We start from the raw sequence: 15,151 nt of genomic DNA, 5'->3' as shown, positions 1-15,151 counted from the left end.
TGTGTCCATTAGCCTCTATGTGTTTCAAACAGCATGAACAGCTGTCGTTCCATTGAGAATTTACAGTGAAACCATGGGAGGAAGAGTGATCTGGAGGGAACCGCAGGTGTTGGCAATCTCTGCTGCTGCAAGGGAATTCTTGGCAAGAGCAGGGTGGCTGACTTATCTCAACTGCTTGCAGGAGTCTAATGAGACGGTGGTAATTGAATTCCTACAGAAATTGCAAGAAGATTACTCCATAGTGAGGGGGAGACATATAGCAGTCAACAATGACATAATCGCAGAATTCTCGGGACTACCAGCCACCGGACCTGTATGGACATTAAAAAAGGAGAGATTGCAGAAGATTATAGAAATCTTCGAGGACGAAGGCTAGAGCCTGGCAATTAAAGGAAAGGGAGTTCTTCCAACAACGTTAGGAGAACCCTCAACAGAATTGGCAAGGACCATTCAAAGCTACATCACCTGTGAAGGAAGAAAAGACGTGGTAATACCGTGACATCTTAAACTCTTAGTTGTTCTAAAGCATAAATGCTCTGTAGATTTACCTGCACTTTTGAATTCATTACTTCATGACGTTGCACGAAGCATAAAAAAGGCACAGCATGTGGAGTCAGTTGTTAGTCATCATGGGTTGATTCGGTTAATTGTCAGTCATAGCCTCACCTAGCAGCAGAGCAGCTGGGAAGAGCTAATTGCAATGATAGATAGGGGGTTGAAAACACCATCCCCAAAACATAAGCATGCCACTAGTACACTAGAGCGTCCATAAAAATGCAGAGAATTAGCAAAACAGAAACATGTCACTAGTACATCCGAGCATCCAGAAAAACGCAAGGAATCGGCAAAGTGTAAGCATGCCACGGTACACCCGAATAGCCAGAAAAATGTAGGAAATCAGTCCGATTAGCACGAATATGAGCAACCCTCACGGCCAGAAGAATAGGCTGAGCAATCTGAAAGAGAAGAGAAAGAAGAGGCCGAGCAATCTGAAGAGGAGGCCAAGCAATCCGAAGAAGAAATTGAGGAAGGAGCAGAGCATTTTGAAACAAAAGCCGAGCATTCTAAAAAAGAAGTCGAGCAATCTGAGCAGGAGGAGGAAATGGAACAGCAGGAAGGTAGCCCGTTGCAGGACCCAGTGGGCGAAGATGAATTGGCCGCAGTCTTGGCCAATATGGGCGAATATGGCCAACCTTCCAGCCCATCAAACCTCCATGACGAAACAAAACTCCAGGAGGAAAATGCACCTAAAAAACCACATGCAAAGGAGGTAGAAGAAGAAAATCTGCCTATTCATGATAAAGAAACAATAGGAGATAATGAATAGGAACAATCCGTTCCTAACGAGAAGACACCGTAAGAAATTCTGGAGGAAGCAGGGGCAGAAAAAGAAGTTGCCCAAGAAATGACAAAACCAGTTAGGGTTCCTGCCCCAGAACAGCCAGAGTAGAACAATGAAGAAACACCCCAGAAGGAAGATCTGGGAACTAGTCACAATCTAGGCCACATTGAACAACCTGCTGTTCCTTCTAAGGAAATTTTGGAAATCAAGGAATTGCAAAAGGAACAACAGAGATTATTGAACATAATAGTCCAGCTCCACCAGCAGATTAGGATCCTGAAAGCAAGACAGAGGGTAAAAAGGACTTCAGGAAGGAGAAGGGTGACCACTTCAGCAAAACCCCGCAAGGCAAAGGGGCGGAGGATTAGAACTCGTCCTGCTGTTCAAAACCAAGCTGTTGTTCCAAATGATGTTGAGGAATAGACTGTTGTTGCATTTGAAAAAGAACAGCAACAGACTGATATTCACATTAAAATAGAAATGGATGACATGATGACCTGTGATAAGGAAATTTAGATGGAGGCACCACCTTCACGAGTGATAAGGGTTCTGAAATCAAAACAACGCAATATGAAAGTTCAAGTAAAACTCCCGGCCTGCACTGCTGCATGGAGAAGAGATCCAAAAACAGTAACACTACAAAAGGGGTTGAAGCAAGCCCAGCAAGAAGTAGAAAATATTAGAGAGCAAACGGTCCCTCACGAAAAGTATGAAGAGCTACAGAAACAGCTTAGGAACGTCAATCAATTTGAAAGCTAGGCTTTTGAAGGTTGGCGGAAGGAACAAGAGAAAGTTTCAAAGGTAACTCGTAGGCTAGATATTGTTATCAAGCAGATGGATACCTTGTGTTCTTTATACAATGACATCTTAGTATGTAGAGCCCCTGCCAAAAATTATGCCCTATTTCTACTGGAATGGTATTTTCAATTAAAAATAAAAGCTGTTAAAGCAGGTGCTCCCATACAAATTAACATTGTCAATGATTTTATCGACTATTGTAAGCACTACGAGGTAAAAGTTTAGAGACTGCTATGTGAGTTCTATTTAGATAACCTTGTACTAGACCAGGAGACTGAGCTAAACCCTGGCCCCTTTGTGGGAGACATCCAATTGCAAGCATTCATCTCATTTGGGGTTAATCAGATTAAATGGCTTAAAGCCTATAATACTTTCCAGAGGCAAGAAAACGGCTTATATTTGTGGGTAAGGGCTGAGCCTAGGAATCTAGTACAGTTGTGGAAAGCACATAGAAACCTCATGAAGACTCTGGGTGTAATTGAAACATTAGGATCCATGCATGAGGCACTCATTCGACAAGGATTAGCATACTTTCTTTCCATCAAAGACTTTGTCATTGATGTAGCTAAATTTTGGTATCAAATCTCTAATCCGAATATCCAGCTCAGGCAACCATTTAAGCATGAGAATTTTAAATTAGCTGCCAACCGTTTGCACCTTTATGGAAAAATCATTTTGAGGGCAAGGCCATCCTGGTTAGGATATAGGTTACGGAGTCCAATTATTTGGCACCCTGCACCTGGATACCAAGCCCTGTATGAGATGCCCGAAGGTCAGACAGGCCATTTCTTTGACTACCTAGTTACTCATCATGGCTGTAGGCCTCCGCATGAGATTCCATCTCTAGCCTATTCTCTCACTCCCTTGCATGTCAACTACAACGTTTTCGTGAGGGCATGAAATAGGCTAAGCATGGGGGTGTGTGGACTACTAAAAAAGGTATGTTTTTGATGATTATTTCAGTATTTTTTTAGTAGAACTCGCAAACCTTTTTGCATCATGAACTTGGAAAATGATAAAAAATTATAAAAAAACATGTAAGATTAATATGCACGACTAAAACGCTGACAATTGTCATTTCCTCATGCAGGAAGGAGTGAAAACGAGAAGTTGCCATTCCAAAGGAAAGGACAAGGATGAGATAACCGTTGTCCCTTTGACGAGAGACCGAATGCAAACAAGGCAAAGAAAATCAAAGAAAATCGGCCCAGAAAAGGAGGTGAGATACCAGCTCGACGCAGTAGAGAAAAGAAATGATTAAGGATTAACAGTTCGACGAATCCCTCAGGATCCTCGACTGAGGGATCGTTGTTTTATCTATTTTTGCAGTTAGACATCTCCGTCGTCACCCTTATAAAAGGGACAACACTGTTAGCTCGAGAGAGAGTTAGACATGATTATGTTTTTATGTAATTTATGTTAAGGTCAAAACTTTGATAATCAAGTCTCGATAAGAACTGGTTTATTGTAATTTTTCTTCATGCATTAATACAAACTTGGTGATTACTTCATCTCTGAGTCTGGATTAACCTCAAGCGGTGTACCCCTGGAGGCTAAGGGCCCGACCCTGGAGGACACTTGCTCCTATATTATTACGTTTGCCTTCTATGTGGTTTGATTATCATCGTTATTTGGTAATCTGATGTGTTTTATAAGTTTACATCACATGCTCTGTTATGTTTAATTCATTAAGGTTTCCACATAGAGAACTATTGTATTGAATCTGCATTATATGATTATTATTTTTAGAGTTGATCTAATATCACTGGTCTTCATAGAATACTATTACTATTCCATTTCAAAGCTTTTGTGTTGTACATTCACGTCACGGAATTCATCTTGGGAGTTATGTTCTTCAAAATTGTTAAATTGATGAAAAATGTTGTTCTATTTTGAAACGCAGTTGTATTCCTTCTAACTGAGATTGATACCTAGATCAGATTACTATTTAAGAGTGTTGTGTATATATATGGTTTTCAAGTGCTGTTCCATAACTTATCAGTAATCAGTGTTGTTCCATTGGTGTGTGTTGTTCAATCTACCTTAAGAGTGAAAGATTTCCGTTTGATTACGATTAATGCATTTGATTTGATAGATTAAGTTTGTTACTGCTTGTGAGACTTAGTTGTTGTTCTATTTCTTAGCTATTGTTCCATTTAAGAAATTGTTGTTCCATTTCGGATTTGCTGTTCCATTACAGATTTGCTATTCAATTTCTTATTTGTTGTTCCATTTTCTTATCTGTCCTTCCATTTACTGGCATTTGTTATTTTGGTGTGGGAGGCGATCTGAGGCTGTAGTGAGCCTTGGCATTTATTGTCTGGCTCGCAGATCCATGATCTGTTCTCTGATTTCCTTTTCCATCAGTTTCCAAAGGGATGGGTTATCGCTACTGAACACTTGACTAATAAGTTGCTTAGTCTTTTGAGTGTGTGATTTACTCTTTTGAACTAGTTAAACTGTAGGCAGGCATCCGTTTACTCTTGTATTTCTGAACACTATACTACTAGCATTACTCTGACAAATGATAGCCTCAGACTTAGACACTCTTTGAAATAAGCAAACGCTCCCAGATTGACATATTAATGTGAGGTAATTAGAGGTGAAAGAGACCCTTTTTATAGCTCGACACTTATCTATGTGCAGGTTTTGGTCTGGAGCTAGCTAAGGGGTCTTTTGCCTTGCTACTTTGTACTCTCCAGCAACACCACACCAAGACATGACATAATAAGTCCTTCTTCATGCTTTGATTCTCATTTGTTTAACATAGATATGCATGTATCTTTGTGATAGTTGTAACTAATCTGAAAGTATTCCAAGGATCCTGAGAAGATCCTTGAGGATTTCTACATCAACAAAAATCAGTGCATTAATCCCTATAGTAGAATTGGTGACTCCACTGGGGACTACACTTAGTTCCTAATTTTCTCCCAAACTTCCTCAATCTATCTTTCCTTTATGCCTTCCTGTACTTCTTGATCCCTTTTTTGACCACTCTGGTCTATACAACACCCTTCTCTTAGTGTGCAGCCCTAGATCTGATCCCCACAGCCTTCTTTTTTAGCATTTGTCCGCACTAACACTGACTACTAGTGTAAATAGTGCTTTATAAAGCACTGTGGCCTCACACATTATGTGTTAGTGTAGCGAGTAACTCTCGGTACCCTCTATTACAAACAATTTGCCAAACATTTCTTGATAAATAGACTACTCTACGACCTCATGGGTTAGAAAATTTGCTTGTAGACTGATCATGGATCTACATCTATGCTTGTTTGATTGATCTGTCTCTTAAACAATTTTTGTTTTAAGAAAATGGCTTTACTTCTTAAAGTTTTTTCTCATAAAAGAAAAAATACAAAAAATTTACTGTTTTGTGCTTAGTTGGTTAGATCTGCATTATTTGGTTTCAAAAGTTGTTAGTGACAATTGTTAGTTCTGTCAGTTTTTCTAGTGCTTTACTTAACCGGATGCATGATAAATATATTGACGTATAAATGACTCTTGCTTTGTAGAAGCAACTTCTTCAATGAAAGTGAAATTTAAAATCATTGTTTTGCATGATTTGAGTGAGAGTTCCACATAACTTCACAAGTCAACACCCCCACCGAAGACTCTAAAGAAGTGAATTTAAAATTTTACCTAATAAAATCAATCAACAACTCTTTTTAGAGTAAACACACATTAGTTTAGGCTAGGATCTTGGGTTAGGCAGTTGTGAGTTAACTTCCCAAGATCATACACTGAAACTAGTGTCATTAATGAGGGAAATCCTTTTGCACTCTTACTATCCAGGACCACTCGAGTAAAAGAAGAGCTAAATACAAGACAACATCAGACTGTAAATGAAGAAAGCTTGTCTTAGCTTACATCCCCTTTGGGTATTCTGTGTATCGGGGCTCCCTTTTGGGATCTCGGAGCTGAGTCAGGGACTCAGGTATCCTGCCCACACAGCGTACTGTCTACGACTATGTCCCACCTTGTAGTGTCTATGATTTGAGGTAACCATAGTGGCCATACTTTTAGGGATGAACACAAGGTGACTATGGCGAGCTTCCTTGGTACCTAACACAGATGAACCTACTCTGCCTTTCTTTTTTGGGAGGGTGCTCATCTTCTTGACAGTACTTGGCCACTTAATCTAAGGTTTGGGCGAAGGTCAAGAGTAATCGTAACTGTACATTTGGCTAACTTTCTCTTTTATCCAATGTGATACTAGTTTTCATTTCCAACAAATGGTGGTTATCAGACAGAGTCATACCCTATGCTTGTTGATTGATTTCTTTAGTTTTATTTTTTATTTTTTAAGTTCCATATTGTTATCACCAAGACTTTAATAAATATCACTCTAAAATATATTCATAAAATTTATTAGCCACTGTGGCTACATCTAGCCCTCGTTGTCAATCTCGACGGTTGTTAGGTCTTCCCCCACTCATTGTGGAGGATCCTTTGAGCCCTAGTGAAATAGATTACCCATCATTGGGAAATTTGTGTCCGAGATCTAACATTGAATCAGTTTAGACATCCCACGATTAAAGCTTACCAAAATATTTATTTATTGAAGGTTTCATTCTTCCATACAATCCTGCGATCATGAATTCATTAGGACCACTCTTGATTCCAGTTGCACTTGTACCTCTTGTGTCTTCTCTTGGACTGACACCACCTATCGCATCGGCAACTAATGGGTTGTGGGCTTTTGTTGACACTTTTGGTCCACAACCACCTCCCAAGTCAATAGTCAGTACCACACCTCTAATGGAAAACCTTGTTATCCCACATGTCCCATGTTCAAACCCTATCATGACACCCAATTCCAGCGGAACCTAGTATATTCTGGTTTCTTCCCCATTTGTGTTAGCTCCCGGACCTTCGACAAGTGCTACATATAGCGCTCCTTATAACGATGCATATAGCATGTTAGCATGTTCCCTTCAACAACCCCTTTGATTGGAATCCATTGTTTAGTTCCAACCCCCAGGTTCAGATGCTTGGGGGAAATGTTCCCAATATGCATATACCGGTCAGGAACGTTACATTGCCCCCTCTATTTATAGGATAGTAGGGACAGTCATTGATTGACATGAATCCTCCTAATGTTAGTCAAGGACCTATAGTTAATTACATGTTGAGCAAGATCCTTCAACAGGGTCCCACTCAATCCATATGGGCACCCCACTCTCAATCTCAAATGAGTCAAGGGGGCATTCCTTATCTTGGGGGCACTTACAACCCCCAGTCTAACAATCCCTATGGACAACCACAGTACACGACTGTACCCCAAGGAAATTACTATTCCATGCATCCTATGTATAATATTTGGAACAACATGATGGGAGGACCGCAAGGATCCTCAAGTCATATGTCATCGCCTTGGCCTGATTTAGGGACATCAAACACCTTTCCTTTCTTGGAAATGCTTGATATCACTGACTTGTACAAACTCACCAATGACCATATCTATCACAACTTACTGTGGCCTCCAATCCCACACAAAATTCCCACAGACATCTAAAATCTCTGAGGGAAACAAGGGGAGGATCCGGGTACACACATCACCACCTATCATTTATGGTGTGTTTCCAACTCCATGGTGGATGATAGTATCCGACTCTAGCTCTTTCCCTGCACCCTTACTAGAAATTTAGCCCAGTGGTACATTCAGTTACCAAGCGTGTCAGCCAATGCCTCTAGCGCTTTAGTCATGGAATTCTTAAAGCACTTTCAGCTACCCATCAGCTATGAAATTGGAACGGAACTCCTCACCTATTTACGTCAGGACACCAGCACCCACATCTCTGATCATATCCAAGAATGGAGATAGAGATGGAGGTTAGTCAAAGATCCTCTCCCAGACTATCTATTAGAAGATGGGTTCTGCAAATCGATGCTCCCTCAGATTACTAAAGATGTCACCTTAAGTGGTGCGGTGTTGGATTGAAGGGGCCTGACCCAGGTCAGTGTTAGTTAGCCAAACAAATCCATACATTACTGGCCATTTCGGCATCAGCCCATGGACCGCGTATGGAAGTCTCACCCGAAGTAGTATGGGGGGATGATGGAACCAAGTTTCCACACCCTTGAGATGGTTGTGATGTCGATTTATTCCAACTATACCTACCTTCATGTATGTTTCTTGGCCCTCTATTCCACCCTTCAGTACCTTGATGAAAGGGCAAAATTGGCTTTTACGCAGCCCTAACCTGCGCTCACGAACTTTCGCAATGCCAGGGCAGTGAACTACAATATCTCCCAAACTAGGCTAAGTGTCTTACTTATCTTATTAACCAATCTTAGTTAGCTTCACATAAATAGATGTTCTTACTTGCGTTCACTTAACCAACACATTTACATACATTCATGCATCATATAAGCATTATAAGTGAAATTCATACCTAACATAACAATATGCATAAACAGGAAATAAAGAAGTAGAGATTGTAGAATACTTCTCTTTGTTGATAATTCCATATGATTATAGACTCGACCTGCCTTGTGCACTCAGCTGCAGGGGTCCACACACTCAGCTACTTACTTCTACCGTAGACCCTTGCACACTCAGCTGGAGAGCCTCTACCTACGCTACAACCCAAACTTAGAGTTCTACCTCAGAGCTATCTTATCTCTGTGTGTATATCTTATTTTATTGCTTCCTATCAAACTACTTAGAGCTTAACTCTATTTATACTATCCCATGGTCCGTGGACCATAGGTAGATATTTTATAGTTGACATTACATTCCAAAATAAGGGCAGACAACCCTATGACTCTTCAACACCTACATGCTTCATGACCACAAAATGCGGAGTCTTTACACTTGGATTACAAAATTTAACCAAAATATGTGCTTTTAGCCCCAAGACTACCCTTGGGGAACCCCGTGCCAAATAGGTCCCCAACACAGACATCATGACTTTCCCTCGACTCACTCAACAGGTGCGAAGATCTGAGCGCGAAGATGCCCCAGCTCCATTTAGATGACCAGAACCTCAACAACGCACTGAGTGACCGCCTGTTGGACTTCTTCCACTCTCTGCTTAGTGACTATCACTGAACTACCACCTTGAATCTTCAGCTAAGCTTCCTGCAGTGTTGAGAGCTTTCCTTCAATGGAAGTTGTGATTGTGTATGCCTCATCTATCCATGGTTGGAGGCGCGCTTTTGAGGACCGCTTCTTTGTGCTGAGGGGCATCCACCTCTTCCTTAAGCGCCTTCGCCTCCTACATCCATGCGAGCCTCTGTGTAAGGGTGACCGTCTGCGTGATGCCTTTGACCTCATCATATCTTTGTTGTAGCTTGCACGCCTCTGTGTCCAAGCACTCTACGTTCGGGTCCTCCTACAGGATGGTCAGGACCTCAAATGACTCGTTAAAAAGTCGTGTGTAGTCTACTATTTCACTATCAACCGCCACTATTTCTGTTGTAACAGCAATGGCACAATGTTCCCTGACTTCCGGTGGAGTTGAAGGCTGAGCCCTCAACTGCAATTCTGTAATTTGTAGGTTCAGTTGCAGCTGAATCCTATCCATCTCTCTTCGAGCATTGTGCACCCTTGTGACCAACTTGCGGACACACGCCTCAACTTGCTCTTCTACCTGAATGTCAAACTTCGGGACCATTCGATAGGATTCCTCCACTTCCTGCATGATTTTTTTATTCTGTTCCATTGCCTCATTGCACTACAGGCTGAACTGCTCGATATTAATGCACTGCTCGCTCATGACCTGTAGAGCGTGACTCTCCTAGTCCCTAAGTTCCGCGGTGACTCCATCCTACAAGAGGTCGAGCATCTCTCAAGGGAGAATGGTCATATTCAATCCCACCCCTTTCAGGCTACTGACCGTGGGCTTGTCGGCCTCATTTTTTGTAGTAACTGCCCCATCTCGTAGCAGAATCACATTGGTCACCCATGTGCACCACATCTCCACGGCAGCTGAAGTGCTGATCGCGAGGCTGTTGGACACTGCGCCAGCCTATTGGTTGGCCATAGGGGGCCTGACCTAGGTTCCACATTAGTTAGCCAAACAAATCCCTACACTAATGGCCCTTTTTGCATCACCCCGCAGAGCGCGGATTGAAGTCTCACCCGAAGCTGTATGGGGCAATGTTGGAACCATTTTTCTGTACCATTGAGATGGTTGTGATGTCAGTTTATTCTGGCTATACCTACCTTCATGCATGTTACTTAGCCCTCTATTCCACCCTTCATTACCTTCACAAAAGGCTACAATTGGCTTTCATGCAGCCCTAACCTGCGGCTCAAGGACTTTCATGCTGCTAGGGCAGTGAACTACGATATCTCCCAAACTAGCATAAGCATCTTACTTATATTATTAACTGATCTTAGTTAGCTTCACGTAAACATATGTTCTTACTTTCATTGACTTATCCAACACATTTACATACATTCGCGCATCATATAAGCATTATAAGTGAAATTCATACCGAACATAACAAGATCCATGAAGAGGAAATAAAGACACATAAGTTGTAGAATACTTCTCTTTATTGATAATTATGGACAATTACAGACTCGACTTGCCCTGTGCACTCAACTACGAACTTCTACCCTAGGCCTCTGGGCACTCAGCCGCAGAGCCTCTACCTATGCTACGACCCAAACTTAGACTTCTACCTCAGAGCTATCCTATCTCCGTCTGTCTATCTTCTTTTCTTGCTTGCTATAAAACTGCTTAGAGCTTAGCTCTATTTATACAATCCCATGGTCAGTGGATCATGGGTATATCTTTTACAACCGACAATACATTTCCAAAATAACGGCAGACAACCCTATGACTCTAACACCTACGCGCTCCATGACCACAAAATGCAGAGTCTTTAAATGTGGATTACAAAATTTGACCAAAATACAGACTTTTAGCCCCAAAACTACCCTTGGGGGATCCCATGCCCAACATGCAGTCACGGAAGACCAATCCACTCGTCATGCCCAACACTTAGATTTGATTTATTTGTAGTCTAGCACATTATATGACATCATTCCCAATGGCCCTAGAAACTCCAATGCTCCCAGTACTCAAGAACCCGGTGTGCACACCAATGGTATTAACAACACTACTCTGTGGCTATTGTAAAACAACTTAGTGGTCACATTTCCTAGCTGTCAATTGACACCTCTACCCAATCAACTACTCTTCCTATTGCTGCAATAAACTCTACGCAGTCTACAAAAAAACCTTAGCGGTAAGAACAAGAAGAATAAGAAAAATACCACTCCTTCTAAAGAGAAGTCAACCAAGAAGTACAACCCGAAACAGAAAGCTATTGTGCCTCCTGATGATGGAAAGGAAAAACCCACCAAATTCCATTGCAAAAGCTGTGTGGAAGACCATATGACATATCATTGTTTGTGTCTCCAAGAATGCACAGATTTCATTACTAAAAACGACACTGGTAGGACCCCTCTGGTCCTAAACAACCCTTTCCCTACTCAGCAGCAGTATCACCTTACTGCAAGCCAAACCCAACCCCCACAAGGGGTAAATGACGATTCCCATCATCCTTTAGCTGTTGAAGGACCATCTATGGTTTACACCATTGAAATGGTATATCTTCAAACCAGATCTAGAACTTATGGAGCTCCAGTCACTAATCCTGAGGAAGCCTCCTCGAGTCAAAATCCACCGCCACCTAATGATCTTCATATCAAAAGGTTGGTTGTTGATCTTGTGATTCATTCCCCAAAAGGGGCACTTCGTCACACAATGCATAATACATCTACACGTGATACATGAATATACACTATTGTAGAAGATTTGGTGCAAGCACCGTCAGTTATGTTGGTGCTCGAAGTATTGCAAACCTGTCCAACCCAAAGGAAAGCTCTTCTTTAGGAAATTGGTGGGGTCGACCCTCAGGATTCCATGCTTGCAATTTTCGACATGCACAAATGTAAACCTCCCCTTTCACACCATCTTGCATTTTAGGTGCACATATTTTCGAAAGGGTGAGCAGTACATAGAACTATCATTGACGAAGATGCTTCAACCTGCATCATGTTGCCTTCATTTTGGCTCACTTTGGGTTCTCCAACCCTATCCCCACCATCGAATTTCCTTAAAAATTTCGAGGGCCACACTTTCATCCCTAAAGGTTACTTAGCCAGCTACCCCATCACTTTGAGTGGGAAAATGGTAATGGTGGATATCAAAGTTTTGGATCAAAAATTCGACTATAATCTACTGTTGGGTCATAGTTGGACTTACGTGATGACGTCCATTGTGTCTATTTTCTTTCGCATCATCCTATTTCCATTGGATGGAAGGATAGTCACACTAAACCAGCTATCCTTTTTCACCCCAGATTACTCCTCGTTACCTAGCGGCCATGTACCCTTAGTGGGTGGTGTACGTGACTCTTACGTAAGTATGTGTACCAATCTATTGAAGGACTCTTCCATGATGTGTTGTTTCCCTCTCTCGGCGCCTGCCATTCTAAAGACGGCCTCTATGGTTTCATCCATTCCTCATGATCGGACCGATCCTTTGATCCTCCCGGCCCCTTCATATATTGATGCTTATGGAGATAAATTGATATTATCACTAGCTGAATTGGCCTACCAAGCCATTCAGTATTCATCTGAATCTCCCGTCACTTTGGTCATGACCAACGTTACCTCCTCCCCTCCTATAAAGTCTCCTTATGATCTCCTTAATCAAGTCCTACCTTCGGATGAAGCTATTCAAGACATCATGTGTTTTGATGAGAGACCTTGGGAGGACTCTTACCATCATGTCTCGATATCTGATTCAAGTATGATGCCCATTCAAATCTTGTCTCATGATGCACTTGAAATCATTCCCTCACCTTATACGACTATCCAAAATTTGGATTCAGAAGGCAACATGGGCAATATTTCAAAGACACTTCTCATCGATGTTTTTGTCAAGACAGGCATCGTGGAAAACATTCAGATTGGAGCCAACTACAATCCTAAGGAAATTGTAAGCTTCACCTATGCTTTTAAGGATTTCTGAAATGTTTTCCCTTCGTCTTATAAGGAAATGCATTGCATAGACCCTTCTATTGTCAAGCATGAGATCAATAAGTATCGAGCATTCTTTTTATGGTATTTTTCTTTCTCGTTAACCTGAAAAACTTCGAGTCTCCTTCTTTGGTCTCGTTAAACTACCATGAAGAATATCGAGCATTCTTTTTATGGTATTTTTCTTTCTTGTTAATCTGAAAACCCTCAAGTCTACTTCTTCGGGCTCGTTAAACTACTATAAAGAAGATCTGAGCAACTCTTTTTCTATGTTTTTCTAGCTCATTGAACTGAAAGAGATAGTCTGAGCATTACTTTTAGGGACTTTTTCTCACTCATAAAATTGAAAAAAACCCCAAGTTTCTTCTTCAATCTTGTTATAAACTTATGAAGAAGCTCCGAGCATTCTTTTTCAAAAAAATTTCTTGCTCGTAAAATTGAAAAATCCCTGAGTTTTTATCATCAGGCTCGTTAAACTCCCACGATGACGGTATGAGCGGTTTCTTTTTTGGGACTCTTTCTTTCTCTTAAATTGAAAAATCGTTGAGTTTTTCCCTTCTTCGGGCTTGTTAAATATATGAAGAAGGAATGAGTAGTTCTTTTACGTCTTTTTCCTTGCTCATTAAACTGAAAAATATACCTTAAGTTTTCTTCATTTGACTCGTTAAAATTTGATGAAGATTTATTGAGTTTTCATTGTGAGACTCATTTAAAATTTAGGATGAATATAGATTTTAGTCAGTCTCCTCATACTCGTAACAAAATGAGGCAAACATCTATTGAGTGTAGGATTATCTCTTTATCTAGACTCAGTATATTAACTTACGGAAAAGGCACATTTTCGGTTATACTATTAAAACTTTGTCGCATCCGATTAAAAACTATGACAAAGGGACCACCCTGGAGTCATTCTTTATGATCTTTTTAGACTCTCGAAATATGAAAAGACCACCAAGTTGTCCCATCTAGACTCATTAAATTAAACAGATCAAGAATGCATTCTCTCTTCACCGTCTTTTCAGACTCTTGGAACATGAAAATACCAATGAGTTTTCTTGTTTGGACTCATTAAACTAATCAGATAGGGAATAGAGTCACTCTTTACGATCTTTTTAGACTCTTAAAACATGAAAAGACTATTAGGACTCAAAATTGACCAATTTTGACCTTATATTTTTGCCATAATATTATCCTTTTTCAGTCATAGGTTGAAAGCTTTGATTATATAATGAATTAATCACCCCAAGGTACGAAGTAACTCTCCGCATATCTATATGTTTAATTGTTCATTGCATATTCATCAATATCTTTATATTTATCTTTGGAAAAGCTAATTAATTTGCCAAGTAATCGCTGGAATGTCTAAAGTCTGTAGGAATTATAATTTATAGTTGCTGTAACACCAGAAACAGCAACTACGCAGTTGCTGCAACACCGGAAGCAGCAACTACGTAGTTGCTACAGCCAGCAATGACAACCATCTAAAGCAGGGGAATGCTATTTTTGCAACAACTGGAAATAAAAAACGACAACTATCTGGAGATCGCCAGAATTCCACACTGACGCGGCATGATCAGCAACTGTCCAAAAACGGAAAAACACAGTTACAGTTGCTAAAGTATCAGGAACAGCACGGGTTTACTAAATCAGAAACCATGGGGAAATGACGAAGGATAATACGAGGATCCCAAGAGGACAGTCGAAGTTCGGTTACCAGCTGTGTAACAGAAACAAACTCAAGAAAGAATACACTGTCGCACTGTTATAACAGCATCCTGTAACTCTTATTTTTGGTTAACTGAATAAAGTGTGATAATCTATTGTAATAGATGTCTCCTCTATAAAGAGGAGACATCTACATTAGAGAAGGGGGGGGAGAGAAATAGTTTTGTAAGGGTAATTTTGAAAAGACAACAGCAAAGTCTGAACTTTTATTATACTTAATCTTTTGGCAGATGAATAGAAGATTGTTCTGAGTACTTAATCTAGCAATTGCGTTCTGG

The sequence above is a fragment of the Pinus tabuliformis genome, chromosome X, assembly GCF_031772625.1.
Source record: "Pinus tabuliformis cultivar Carrire ecotype Pingquan chromosome X, CPIR1, whole genome shotgun sequence".
NCBI lineage: Eukaryota > Viridiplantae > Streptophyta > Pinopsida > Pinales > Pinaceae > Pinus > Pinus tabuliformis.
This window is presented reverse-complemented; position numbering follows the sequence as displayed.